This window comes from Anguilla rostrata, chromosome 3 (genome assembly GCF_018555375.3).
Source record: "Anguilla rostrata isolate EN2019 chromosome 3, ASM1855537v3, whole genome shotgun sequence".
NCBI classification, from domain to species: Eukaryota; Metazoa; Chordata; class Actinopteri; order Anguilliformes; family Anguillidae; genus Anguilla; species Anguilla rostrata.
Genome location: NC_057935.1, coordinates 3,452,454 through 3,467,500, shown reverse-complemented (window position 1 = coordinate 3,467,500; position 15,047 = coordinate 3,452,454). Strand labels below are relative to the sequence as shown.

Genomic DNA, 15,047 nt, shown 5'->3' with positions numbered 1-15,047 from the left:
GTACCTCCACCCTCCGGGTGCCCTGGTCCTTAATTAACAGATGGCCAACCAAAGAAGAGAGAAGTGCATTGTCAGTTTGGCTCATCGAATGCTGAACATTTCACAGTTCAGGGTTAATGTATCCTATATCATATACTATATCCTAACTTATTTTCTTTATAATTGCGCACCTTGCACCTAATATGGCACCCAACTCTATGCTGTAAGATTACGCATTTACTACTATTGGTTGGGGGCACTGATCACTTCAGATTAGCTGATCATTGCCTAAACCTTTACATTTATGCATCTCCTAGATGCCTAAACATAAACATAAATACTGCCAGACTGCTTGTTCGACCTGTGATTTACCCTAACTCTGTCTCCTACAGAATCCCCCTCTTCCTCACGCCAGCTAATATCCCCATTTGTCATTAACCCATTAAGGTGTGAGGTCACAAACACGCGACCAGAAAGTTCTCAACTGAACATTCTGATGCTGATGTCACAATCACTGCTGGTATAACTGTACGCAACGGAGTTCTAGAACACGCTCAGAAAAAGAAGAAGAAAAACAAAAACGTTCTGAAAGTCCTACTCTTCAGAAGGGTTAACAAATCCTTATCAATCAGCCTAATTGTAAATTTATGCACACTTGCTAATTGTGCCAATGACCTTCCTCGCCCCAACACTTGTGCGTCGAGCAGGACGTGCGAGTGTGCGGTCAGAAAGCCGGGGGGCACACACGTGCGGTCAGCGGGAGCTGTGCGGTAGCGACCGTGACATTTAGCAGACCCGGGTTCTTGATTATCACACGGCTCTGTACCCCGCGCTGGAGACGCACGCCGCAGCGCGTGATTAACGCCGCCCCGTCTCCGGGAACCCGCGGCAATGGCGTTTCTGAAGCGGAGGGTTCGCGTGCTCCGAAGGAGAGCGCGTTAAATGTTCCACTCCAAACGGGCAGCAGGAACACCCTCGCTGATGTCACCCGTGCGCGTGTGTGGGTACGAGCGAGAAAAAGCGCACGGCACGTGCACACGTGCACTTCGGCTGCATGTGAATTAAGAGGGTGCACGTGGCCCACCTGCGGAGACGTCTGAGTGTCGGTCTGTAGGAACAGCGATCGGGCCCTTCTCCTCTCCTCCTCCCCCCCAATCCAAAAAAAAAAAACAAAAACAAAAAAGGTGATTTAGGGCAGAGCGCCCATCTGCATCGTTTACATCGTGTTCCGTCACACGGAAATTAAGAGTCTGGGAATGAGCACATCAGCACATTTCAGACCCTGCTGAATTTCTGTTTATATTCCACCCCCCCACCATTCACCCCCCCTTTCCTGTCTGCATGAGGCGGAAAATCTTAAGATTAATTTTCTGATGAAATCAGCAGGGGGAGGAAAAAAAACAAAAAACAAAAACACTCCTCGCCGTGGGAACGTCGTGCGAAGCAGGGCGTGTCGAGCGGACACTGGGGGCCGGCCGGGGTCGTTTTTTAATGCGGGTAGCGGAACGCAAACGGGGTTTTTACGCCTGCGCTTGAAGTCCGCAGATTTAACACTAGTCACGCTGACGTGACCACCCCCCACCCCCCGAAACGGAGGACGGAGTCGGGCTACTCCACGCCTGCTGGGTGGGTGGAGAAGGGGGGGGGGGGGGGGGTATGCCCCGTGAGCGTCGAACCCCCAGACGCCGTGACCAAAAATCCTGCTCCCGACGGACGGAATCTGCAGCCTTCCGCGGCGGTAAAAATTTGTTCGCTGCATCCCGTCTGAAACAGAACCGCTCGATAGGCTATCGAACCTCCACAGGCCCGAGGGCTACTTCAGCATCTACAGCACGCTAGCGCGCACAGGAGCAAGCGCTACGGACACTCGCCGCGGGCGATATTCACAGAGGGGCAGAGAGGTTTGTATCGCGGACTGGGGGAAGGGGGTGGGGGGTGCGGGGGGGGAACTAATATTTTCTTCTTCTGAAACTGTGAAGATTTTAAATCTGAAATCATCTGAAAGCCCGAATCCTCACGCACAGACAGCGATGGCTGGAGAAGAGGTAAAAAGACAGAGGTGGGAAGGAAGAAAGAAGCAGAGCAGAAATACTTTCAGATGGAGGGAGAGAAGAAACGGAGAGAATGTGGACGTGAGGAGGGATAAGCCAGAAAGACAAAAAATAAATATAAAAGCAAAGAAGGGAAACAGTGTAAAGAAAAAGAAAATTGATGGAGGGAAGGGATCAGCAGGGGAGGAAAGACACCAGTGATGGGCCAGCAGCCTCACACGACACTGCGTCCCTGATGTAGCCTACATGCTGACGGCACTGGGCCAGGCTATGCACCTCACTTCCTGTAATTAATTAGCACAACAAATAACTACTCGTAGTTAATAATTCATCCTGTATTAATTTATTTATCGTCACATGCCAGCGTGACAGCTTTGTAAAGACAGGTAGCCACGCAGCGGCTCTTGCCCTTTGTTTACAATACTAATCGTTGGTTTATGTGGCTAACTTTACACGCGTTGCAATTAAAAACAGGCCCCACTCTGTCCCTTCTTGATGGCATCACACAGAGAGACACATCACAGCAAGCAGGTACACCACAGCCAGCAGGTACACCACAGCAAGCAGGTACACCACAGCCAGCAGGTACACCACAGCAAGCAGGTACACCACAGCAAGCAGGTACACCACAGCAAGCAGGTACACCACAGCCAGCGCCCTCAGGTGATGCTTCGTTACAGGTTGGCCCGGGCATGGACAGTTCCATTAAGTTTGTTTCTGAGTCTTTTTATTATTATTTATTTTTAATATATCATCAGGTTCAGCCCCTCCAGCCTCCAGACCCCCCCCCCCCCCTCCTCTCAGCAGTAGTATCACAGTCACGCAGTTCTCAGTGGAACCGGAGGACAGAAGACCAATCTGAGAAAATAACAGCAGCAAATGAGAGGCCGCAGCCACGGCAACCCAGAGGAATGAGGGCCTGGGGGGCTATGGGAGATACGGGGGGGGGGGGGGGTGATGGGGTGGTGTAGGGCAGAATTAATCCTTCTAATATACTGTATGTGTAAGCAGGATTTTCCATTAAAAGAACAGCGAACCTCATCAGCCGATGTTAAAGAGAAGGGAGTCCCTGGAACGGGAGCAAATTACATTTCCAGTGGAGAGACGGAGGAAAAGCCATTACAGCAGAGAACCCTACAGGGAAATAGCGCTCGGGGGTGTGTGTGTGTGTGTGTGGGGGGGGGGGTATGGAGAGGCTGCAGCCTTGCTACCCTAGCACCCCCCCCCCCCAATCCCGCCTCCTCCCCCCCCAGCCCACACACACCCCAAATCCCATCAGACTGATAACCACATTGATAAACAGTCCAGGCTGGCAGGCAGGCTGGCTGATACCCCCCAGGTCGGGGTCATCAGAGCTGGGGATTGGTTTACACGGCATGTCCGTCTCCCACCAACGCCGCCTCCGGGGGTGAATTTGCAGCAACCTCAGCAGACACAGTATCCCCATCGCTTCTAATTCAGGGTGAGTGGGGGGGGGGGGGGGGTCTGTTCGCTCTGCACGGACTGACAGAACTCTGCATTGCCATTTCAACTGCAGCTGCAGTTGGACTTTCTCTGCACCCGCCCCAAAGTGAAGTAGAGTAGCACTGTCGTATGATTGGTCAGAGAACTGGGCATTGCGGCCTAAAGGTTGCAGGTTCGATTCCCAGGCATCACCCTTCGAAAATGTTACTTAACCAGAATCATTTCACTAAATCCCCAGCTGTACAAATTAACACGGTATAAAACCGCAAAAGCTGTGTAAGTCGCTCTGGATAAGACCATCTGCTGAACGCCTGCAATGCAATGCAACGTAAAAGCGGAAAGCCAGCCGTGAGAACGGCTTACATAATGTGAGAGATGTTCGGGGAGGGGAAGGGAGGTGGGGGGGGGGGGAGCATCTCAAAATCTCCACTGATGTTGAGTATAATGGACGACCCTAACTGTACCATAAAAAACAAAACAAAATGTGTTCTCTTCACTGCACCTTAAAAAAAGGAAGAAAATAAGGCTTGTTTGGATTCTGGGAAATGACAGAAAAAAGGTGGAATTCTGGGAAATGATAGAAAAGTTCTCGGGCCACAGGGCTGGAGGACCACACACAGAACCGCAGGCTCCTCCTTTACGGGCCTGACCGGTAATCAGAGGGGTGCTGAACCGAGCCGGGCCGCTTCCTCAGACGAGTAACATGCCGTACGGGACCCCCGCCCCCGTCCGAAAAGCCCCCCCCCCCCCCGTCACCACGGCGACCTCGTCGGACCGTCGTAACGAGACCCGCTCTTCTCACGGGCCTCCCGGGCGAGCGCTGGAGCACCGGGCACAAAGCCCCCAAACTATGGGAGCGACCCCCCGCCCGCCTCCCCCGCCCCCGCCCCCCCACCCCCGAACTCGGTCCAGAACCCGGAAAAAACCGCCCAGCCCCAACTCCCACCTCCGTGAATCCCCCATCCTTCATTTTTAATAACACGTCGCAGATTGGACGCCTGCCACCAGAACTTCCGCACGGAGTAAAGTACCATCTTTAATCCCCCCCCCCACCTCCCACCTCCCACTCCAATCGTTTCACTGCCAGCACGGGCAAAGGTTGGTATAATCCTAAAACCCTCCACCCCCCCTCGCACTTTTCAGAATGCCGAGAATTCCTTAACACAACAACCCATTATAACGACCCGCTCAGCCACTCACATATTCACATAATTGAGTTGAACAGCAGCTGTGAGAGAGGGAGGAGAGAGGGGGGGAGGGAGCGGGGAGGAGGAGGGGGGAGAGAGAAGGGGGGAGAGGAGGAGAGAAAAAGAGAGAAAAAGAGCGAGAGAGACATACGGAGGGAGAGAGAGAAAGAGAGAGAGAGAGAGAGAGATAATGGTAATGTATGTCAGCTATGACAGTGAGGGGAGGGGCTGAGGGTGGTGGAAAAGTTTCCACTGCTGATCCCAACTCAGGGGCCAGCAAATGGACAAGGGGGTTCATGCCTTTTTTTTGGGGGGGAGGGGGGGGACCCCTCCCTCACTGTTTTCTCCTGCAGGAGCTTGACAAAAAAAAGTAGCATAGTATTGGGGGGCGGAGCGAAGAGAAAACTTTGTGCTGCAGATTTTGCTGCTTCCGAAGGGCTCAGGGTTGAGACAGAGAGCATGCTACTGCCATAAAACCAGCCAATCAACAGACTGCCTGACCGCCGTTTGGAAAAGTACAGGCATGCAGACACCGGGTTCATTTCCGTCTTCTGTTCTTCAGCCTGAAAATAATGAACTCAGCAACGAGTCATAAAACAACTGCTGTCCTTTCCAATTTGGCCCTTTCACTTCACTGTGTACTACACAGCCAAAGCTTAAAAATTACCTATCCAAAAAAAAAAAAATTCATTTTTTAAACTCCACAAAAAACTGCCCAAATGTAGCCATCCAGGTACGTCAGCATCCAGGTAAGTGATGATTGCTTTTTAGAAATTTTCCAGTGAAGAGTTTGCCGACGGCTGCCAATAACAAAGAGTAGCCGGAAATTAGCCAAGAAAACGAGACGAAGACAGCGTCAGGATGAGAGAATCATCACAGCCGGTAACTCCTTGAAAAAGCCGTTGCTGCAGAAAACCACTGATTTCAGCTTTACTGCCCTGTTCTTCACACGTCATGCAACATGATTCAGCTCCCAGGAAACGCCGCTGTTATTCAGAAAGCACGGTAAACACTCTGAAGGCCAAGAAGCCACAATTACCTAAAAAAAAAAAAAAAAAAGAGACCGTTCATTTCTCAATCCATAGCACGCGTCACAGACAGACCAGCTGTGGGCCATCTGTAACACGTCACTGTGGTTTCCATCCACAACAACCAAGGCCAGGTTGGTACCTGTGCAGGGGTACAGGTACTGATGAAAGCTGCGTGTGGTTAAGGCCACTCAGAAGCTCTCACAGGTGTGTAGAAACGCAGCAGCAATCTGTGCAGCAGTACAGGTGCTGATAAGACTGTGCACGGTTAACTGAACTGGGAAGCTCTCACAGGTGTGCAGAAACGCAGCAGCAGTCGTACCTGTGCAGGGGTACCTGTGCAGGGGTACAGGTGCTGATAAAAGCAGTGTCCAGTTAAGGTGTGTAGGAACGCAGGCGCGGTGGTACCTGTGCAGTAGTACCTGTGCAGCGGTGCAGGTGCTGATGAAGCCGTGCGTGGCCCCGCCCGTCAGAAACCTTTGTTCTCGCAGAGAACCCGGCAGCTCCGTGCCTGAGTGACAGCCACTCCACCCTCCCGCCCGGCGAGGAGTAATTCAGCACCCTCTCCTCCCCGAGAGTGTCACAAGCGTGCAGATGTTCCTCCCCAGCCCTCTCTCTCTCTCTCCCTCCATCTCCATCTCTCCTTCGATCGTTCCCTCGCTCTTGATCTCCGTCGCTCGCTTGATCTCGCACTCTCTTTCAATCCCTCGTTCTCGATCTCTCTACCCCTCTCCCTCATGAATTGGACCAACAATTGCAGGTTCTTCAGAAGACACCACCACCCCCCCCCCCCCCCCCCCGTCCTGACCTGGAGGGACATTCATTCCACCAAAGACAGGGATTTCATGTTGTGATTGATCAGTAGTCAGACGTATTTTCCCATTAGAATTCACCAGAAATTATAATTTCATAGCTGTTCTTGAATAATGTTTTCTTCCTAGATGCCAGTTCTTGGGGCCTATGCATTTCAAACTCCCCCCCCCCCCGCCCCCCCAAATATTCAAACTAAAGGTATGCCCTTGCATTCCACCAATCCAGTCCCATCATGCCCCTGGCCTGTCCAGACTGTATGTTACATCACAGTACATTGCTGTATTACATCACAATACATCCATTCTTTCATTCATTCATTCATTCATTCTTTATTTAAATCTCTGAGATGCATTGAGGAAGAGAGACCCTCATTTACAATACTGCCGAGTTACAACAGAACAATCATCACCTAAAACAAGTACAAACGGACACACTTACACTTAAAATCAAGTTCTGGAACCATTTTAATTGCAACGATGAGTCCATCTTTAGTGCATCTTGCAAGATATTCCACGTGTATGGGGCACTGAAGTAGAACGCAGATCGACCTCGATTGGTCTTAACAGAGGGAACTCCGAGAACCAGCCAGTCAAAGACATTAGAAGCATTTATCAGGCACTATTATCCAGAGTGAGTTTTTACACCTGTGCATAGTATCCATTTATACAGCTGGATGTATACTGAAGCGAATCAGGTTAAATGCCTTGCTAAAAGGGGACAAAGACAGGGTCCTACCCTGTGATTCAAACCTGCAACCCTTTCGGTTACCACTCCAGTTCCCTAAGCACACTAATCACACTACACTACCTCATCCCTTATTCATGCATATTTGCGTGTAACGGGCCAAGGAAGAGGGGTCTGTACATAAGCTCTGTTTCCAGCCAATGGCGATTAAAATGTTTCTGCAGGAAACCCCCCGACCCCGAAAACCTACAGCTGTGCCCCTCACTCGCGCCCGTCCTGGCAGCTGTTGTCGACGGCATCGTAGCAAATGGTCGAACCGTAAAAAAAAATCTAAAATTTACCCTACTTCCCCTTCGGGGGGGGGGGTCGGCACGGCAACGGGCGGCCAATTTGGCACGGGCCGGCTCACGGAGGTCGTTTCTCTTTCTGATTTAACTGCCGTCCGGCCGAGCAGTGACCTGTTCAGCGGGGCGGGGGGGGGGGGGGAGGGGGGCGCCAGGAGACGGAAGACAAATCTACTTGAGATACGCGCTCGGCGACCCCTGACTAACGCTTCCATAACGGAGCGTTCAGCACCAGGGAGGACGCGCCAAACAGCATCGACCGCGTTCCTCCAGAGACCCGCCCCCCCAGGTCCCGGCTAGGTTAACCTACCTGCCCGTCTGACGGGGAGAGAGAGAAAGAGAGAGAGAGAGAGACACAGCACTTGTGATATACTTTTATTTATTTATTATCATTATTATTATTTATTTATATATTTATTTTATTGCCCCATTCTTATTTCTCAATCCCCAAATCAGAGGGAAGTTCTTGTTTCAATGTACGGTTACTGTTCGTGTGTTTCTAGTGTTTCTTCATGTTTACATCAAAGGATATAAGTGTTGTTCTACGTTAAATGTATGTTGTTTTTGTTTTGTTTTTATGACATTGTATGCTTTGGCAATATGAAATGTAATGTTTTGTCATGCCAATAAAGCAAATTGAATTGAATTGAGAGAGAGACAGAGAGACACAGAGAGAGAGAGAGAGAGAGAGAGAGAGAGAGAGAGACGCCGTTCACACGTAACGCAGTCCCCTCTCTCCCACTCCTAATTCCTTCCCTGCAGCAGTGCTAATTACGGCGGGTGTTTGCCCATGCTGCTGCAGGTGATTACACAGCGCTGCTAATTAGCATCCACACTCCCAACACCCCCTCCGCCGAGACCCGGGCTGAGCCGAAGATGCAGCTGTGGTAAGGGCTCTATGGCTGCGGGTTCGAATCCTGGGTTTGATTAGCATCCACACTCCTAACACCCCCTCCGCTGGGACCTGGACTGAGCCGAAGATGCAGCTGTGGTAAGGGCTGGGGCTGCGGGTTCGAATCCTGGGTTTGAGGCACAGCAGCTGCGCTCTCGAGCGCTGTACGTTGGGTGACTTTACTTCGGTTGGTAGAATTTTAAAAGTGACTCATTATAAAACACTGCCGCTTCATCATGAGTCACAGGACGAGAAGAAAGAGGAGTCTATGATTACACTGCATTTAGGCATTTACAGCAGACAACCTTTTACATAAAACACATTTAAACAGCAGGACATTTACCGAAGCAATTTAGGTTAAGTACTTTTACTCAAGGGTGCAAGTCGAATAACAAGTCCAGTTCCCTAACCATTACACTACATCGCTTCCCCATGAGAAACTAAGATCCCCTCCTTTTATGGGAGGAGCACAGGAGTTATTGATCGACACGTGATTCATGGGTCATGTGACACGAGACCACTCCCACTTTAAAGGGCATCTCCATGGTTTCCCCATTTGCCCCTGGTCTGTCAGTCGGTCTTTTTTTCCTGCCAGCTGACCAGCGGGGGGGCGGGGGGGGGGGGGGGGGGTTGCTGGTTCAAGACCATGATGCTGTCGACCGGGCCGAGCGGAACCCTCCCAGGCCAGGGGCGATGGGGATGCTGAGCACTGCGAGGCTGCTGACCACAATACCCAACCGCGGCGAGCATCCTCACACTGGAACAGTGTCTTATAACAGGCAGTGCCCCAAGCCCCCCTCAGCCCCCACCCACCCCACCCCACCCCACCCCACCCCACCATGGCCAGATTCCGTTTCCTCATAGACCGGACGATTGGCAGTTAGACTGCCTATTCACACTGTCACCGAAAAGATGTTTCTACACCCCCGGACGCAATCAGAAGCGAATGAAAAAGCCAAGCCACGACACAGCTGGTAGAACGTCAGGAGAAAAAAAAAACCACTTCATTTTAATACGCAGTTTAGCATGAGCAACAAACAAGTGTCACAGACACCTTGCCACCGACGCAGAACAGCCAACAGTCCAGAAGGTGCGACCAGGTTGTAAAACAATTTTTTTTTTTTTTTTTTTTTTTTAACTCCCCTCTCACTGACAGGCATCTTCCAAAAAACTACAGAACCAAGAAGACAGGAAAAACGAATAACCAAAGGACTGAAATATTCATTTTGGCCAAACAAAAATAAAGACGAGAGGAAGGACACTCATCTTGCTCTCACATGAATAATTCAATTCTGCCTTTTGAATTTTTTCAATAATACATGATAGTTTAAAAAGCGCCACCACTCCCCCTTCCCCACATACAGACGACCAACTTCCTCAAAGGGAAAAGAAAATTATGAAATAAAACAGACAGTAGATGAAGAGGAGGAGGAGGAAGACCATGAGCCGGAGTTGACATTAAGATATGAAATATTCAGCCACTGTGTAATCTGCGACGGAGGGGCAACCAAGCAGGGCCCAAAGGCCTCAGCCTTACATTATTCAAACCCCCCCCCTCTTCCAGAACCCGCTCGCCCTGACCTCACTGCTGGGCCAACCCTGAGAACAAGGGGGGGAAGATAGAGAAAGAGAGGGGGGGGGAAGAGAGAGGGGGAGGGAGGGAGAGAGAGAGTGCACAACACACAGAGAAGGGGGAAAGAACAAGAGGGGAGAGAGAGATAGAGGCAGGGGAGAGGGAGAGAGAGAGAGAGGGGGAGAGAGAGAGAGAGGGGAGATGGGAGAGAGAGAGAGGCAGGGGAGATGGGGAGGGAGAGAGAGGCAGGGGAGATGGGAGGAGAGAGAGGCAGGAGGTGGGTAGAGAGAGGTGGGAGAGAAGAGAGGTGAGGGAGAGAGAGAGAGACCGAGGGAAAGAGAGAGAGGGGGGAGAAAGAGATAGAGGAAGAGAGAGAGGGAGAGCGATAGAAGCAGAGAGAGAGGGAAAGAAAGAGGGGAGAGAGAGAGAGGAGGTGAGGGGGAGAGAGAGATAGAGGCAGAAAAAGAGGGAGAGAGAGACAGAGGCAGGGGGAGCGGGAGAGAGAGTGAGAGAGAGGGGGGGGGCAGGGAGAGAGAGAGAGAACAGAAGAGCAGAAAGGTGGGCCCAGCTGAAGCTGAATCACCCTTGGGTGACTCAGAGGAGATGGCGGGCCCGGCCCAAGACCCCCGTTCCCCACGCCCGAAAACTCGTGACTCTGCGCTGACCTCACCGCTGGCTGCAGATGGAGAGGCACGGAGCCCGACGGGGACGGGGCCGGAACCAACGAGAACATTCCGGAACAGCGGTCCCACTACAGACCGAGGGAGGGGGAAGGCCCTTCAGTGTCAGCCCGTTAAAGGACTTTCAATCCACCTTTCTTTCTTTCTTGCTTTCTTTTTTCCTTTCTTATTTATTAAAAACATTTGCAGGAATACCATACAAGCGATCGCCCCTTTAAAGGTCTTTAGTTCGATGGCTTTCGAAGAAGAGAAACAAAACAGGCAGCAAGCCCGAGTTCGTCTTGCGATCTCATTACAGACGGCTCGTTGCCCTCGCCAAATATTTCCCCATCGCTTTCCCTCTGAAGCGTTTCTCCCGCGGAGGCCAGATACGGCAGCTCGTCCTGCCTGCCGTGGGCGCGGTGTTTACCAGCTCTCTGAATAAACAGACGGGTTTATCTGCTCAGCTCCCGCGCGAGGTTTCAGGAGCAGCCAACCGCGACCGCGCTGACACGGGGCCTCAAGTCCAGGCCGCGGCCGCGATTTGGCGGGAGACAAAAAAGGGGCGGGGCCACACACACTGAGAGAGGCTCCGCCTCCTCAGCAAAATCACCCCCCCCGCAACTGTGTTCAAAGAGCACAGCCTAATTTCCCCTCACCAGGAGCGAGATGCCTCATGGAGACGTCCCTCTCTAAGACCTGCAAGGAGGCAGAGATATGAGCGATAAGAAAGAAACATCAGTTCAGTATGGAAGTCGCGCAGCGCAAAGTTTGGCGGCGAACGTAACGCTTGCCAGCCTGGCGGGGGGGGGCTGTTGCACCGTTGCCGATGGCGACATAGTCTGCTCAATTGACACGCAGTGGGTGAGCGTTCTCCATACAGCACGGGGGGGACATACAGTGTACAGTGTACAGCGCTCGCCCCCCCCCCCAAAGCCCACAACCAACATTCCAAGCATCGCTGCCAGTAACAGGGACCGCGTGAAACCGGCGTGTGTGTGTGTGTGTGTGGACGCACGGGGGAATTCTGGGTAACTCCACCGAGAGAGAAAAAGAGAGAGAGAGGGCCGAGCTGACAACCCATAGCTCTTCAGAAGGCATCTACCAATCATCACTGCCGTTTGCCTGCAGCAACGTGCTCTGCGATTGGTGGAGATGTCCTCTCTGGTTCCCACGTGAACAGAAATGACATCAACATTCTATCACAAGTCCCATCGTCCTTAGCGCTTACCCTCGGTCGGACGTTCAGATTCTTGGGGAGCCCCCCTTTGACGGCAGCCAATCAGAATGCGGCAGGTGAACCTTCTTATGACGTCAAAGACCCGTTTTCTCCCAGGTGCTCAAAACCATCTCACAGGACAGGACCGCTCCAACGCTGCGGCGAAACCGAGGTGTCCTCTCTGCCGAACGGACCTGACACTCCTGTAAATAAACCCGGAAAGAAGATGAATCATTGCAGGCAACTAATCGATAAAGACAAATGGTTTTAAAAAAACGGCGTCTGGTGTTGGTTAGGACTGAAACCCGCCCTCACCTCCCCTCCCCCCTCACCTCCCACCATCCCCCCTTGCCGCCCCCCACCTCTCCTCCCAGCCCACCACCTCCCATCTCCCACCCCCTCACCTCCCTCCCTTCCAGCACCCCCACCTCTCCTCCCCTCCCAGCAAACCCACCTCCCCAATCTCCCACCCCCCACCTCCCCTCCCTTCCCCTCCCAGAAACCCCCCCCCACCCCCCCACCCACCCCCATCCTCCCTCCCAGCAACCCCACCCACCTCCCCAATCTCCCACCCCCCCCACCTCTCGCCGCAGACACTTAAACCAAATGGAGAGCAGGGTCTTCCCCTTTAATTCAATCCCCCTCCTACTGAGCAGCTGGCACAGCAGACAATAACGCGCAGACTCCAGACTCTTAAGGAATAAAAAGGGGAGATATAATTGACTGAGCGCTGCAGCGCTGGGGGAAAAAGGGAATTCTGGGTGAGAATATTGCTAATGGAGTAAAACATACATTAACTTTATCCAAATGACCCTTATTTAATTAGCGTGAAAGATTGATCCGGGGGGGGGGGGGGGCAGCCATTATCTGACAGGGCCATCACCCAGGAAGCACTCAATCACCCAAATGGGGGCCCCCTCTCCTATATATATCCTCCTCGAGGCAGGGGCAGGTTTTAGGCTGCAGAGGAGGCACCACGCCTGGTCAGGGTCTCAGCGAGCGGCCGTTTCTCACTGTCGCACGGCACTGAAACAGGAAGCAGTGCCTTCTTCAGCGGTGTTCCCTTGTAACACTCCCTGACTGCTCAAGGATTTCAAATCGAATGGTTCCACTTTGTTCCCCAATGGTGTCGTTTTTTTAATTGAGATGAACGTGACAAGGTAAAATGGCCCCTTACTTTTTTTTTTTTTTTTGTAAGCTTTGCAAATTTTACTGGTGTACTGGAATCTCGATGGTTGGAGCGTTTCTGATTATTCTACCAGGTTTCATGAATTAACAAGTGCAAAAAAAATAATTTAATTGGCTGAGAAGAATGTGTTTACTCTAACAGTATCCACGGTAACAGGGCAGCGCGATGTAATGCTTCTACACCTCCGTAGACAGGGGCACAACGCCAACGCAAAAGGGAAGCTGAGAAACTGACCGAACACTGCGAGGATTACCGTCTGCACAGAGAGCGGGAGAGCAAGAGGGGGGGGGGCAGACAGCAGCTGATTGGGTTTCACAAGAGCCCCCCGAAGCTCCGCCCACCGACCACCTGGCAGGCCACATGCCTCAGAGCCTGGAACTTTCCGCTATGCTTCCCCCCCCCCCCACCACCACCCCCTCCCACAAGGTGACACGTGTGACAGGGCCGGACTCTGGCAGAAAGACCCAAAACCGGGAGGGTACAGGAGGGGACGGAGGACACGGCAGTGATGCAGGGAAGGGGCAAAAGGGCGCGTGTGTGTGTGTGTGTGCGCGCGTGCGTGCGTGTGTGATTTATTGAGGTTGTCAAAACACTTGGGGAGTCAGGAGGGTGTGGGCTGGTGTGGCGGGGGGGGGGGGGCGGCCGCTGATGACAGCAGACAGGTGATGTAATGCATGCATCAGGAGCAGGGGCGGGAAGGTAGGGAGTGAGGAGGGGGGGTGTCCCAGTGAAATCCAGAGACAACTGGTGACCCACCATGCCTTCACACGTCCTGTACAGATCTGCAGGCTAAGGGCTGCACCATTTGGGGATGGTTCCAAACTCGATGCCTGGGGAAACCTGACCTCAGACCTTTGACCTGGAAGTGCTTCTCACTTGGTGGGCCCTGCGCTGTTGGCATGGTTACGGAACCCGAGAGCAAATATGGTGGAATGTATAATGTTTCAGTGCAGTGTAAAATTGGCGAAACAACAGCTTTTGGCGTGAAAACCACTTTTATCCAGAAAGGTCAGCGCCAGTGAGTAGAAAGTTCGGTTTCTGCTGCACAGGAACGAAACAAAGAAATTGATACATAAAATGGAAAGAACACCGAGTCTCCCCCATTTCATGACATTTTACTTGGCAGACGCTTTTATCCAAAGCGACGTACAAAATAAGCGCATACCGAAGGTCACTGGAACACTAAAACACACAATAAGGCACATCGCATTCAGTAGTTACCATACGGACATCAGTTCACGCAGCATGCTCTTCAGTAATCATTCAGCAACCGAAGTGAGCTGTACAACATATTAAATGCATCAGATGCGCAGACATACATGTGTCCTCGACTCACCCAACACCACACAATTTGACTCATTGAGAGACATCCTCGCTTTATCACCACATACGATCTCGTTGTTAGCTTTTTACTCCTGAGTCAGTTAAAAATATATATATATTTATAATTTAAGCTCCAACGATCAGACATTCGCTGGTCTGTGGGCCGGTCCCCTCCAGCTTCAGGCTGACACAGGCCCTCATCCTCTGTCCCAGACTCCGGCACTGACTTTACGTCGTGGTTCGGTCGGTACTGACGAAGGGACGGAGGGTGGGTATTGGGGAGGTTGAGGGAGATGGTGCAGCCCAGCCCCATTACATTGCGCCTCCAAAATTTCCAATAACTGAGGATAAATCGGATCCTGGATATCAGCTAGCCCAAACAACGACACACATACACCACAACAAGCACACGCACCACACACACAGACACGACAGACACCACACCACACCATACACAACGCACACATACACACGCACACATTACACAAAGAACACCACATCGCACAAGCACATCACTGATCACATACACAGCAACACATTACACAAGCACACGCAACACACACCATCACGCCACTCACACAGCACAGCTACCACAGCACAGACAGCACACCATACACACGATCACAGCACATACCAGACCAC

At 51.9% G+C, this 15,047-nt stretch overlaps 1 protein-coding gene across 2 annotated transcripts in view; it reads right to left on the bottom strand.

Annotated features, from left to right (window-relative positions):
- ndst1a (N-deacetylase/N-sulfotransferase (heparan glucosaminyl) 1a) overlaps positions 1-15,047 on the bottom strand; it is a 95,224-nt gene that overhangs the window by 49,405 nt on the left and 30,772 nt on the right. For both annotated transcript variants that reach the window (XM_064325471.1, XM_064325472.1), the window contains exon 2: positions 11,906-12,096. The gene's annotated coding sequence lies outside the window, so the exon portion shown is untranslated. The remainder of the gene's footprint in view (positions 1-11,905; positions 12,097-15,047) is intronic.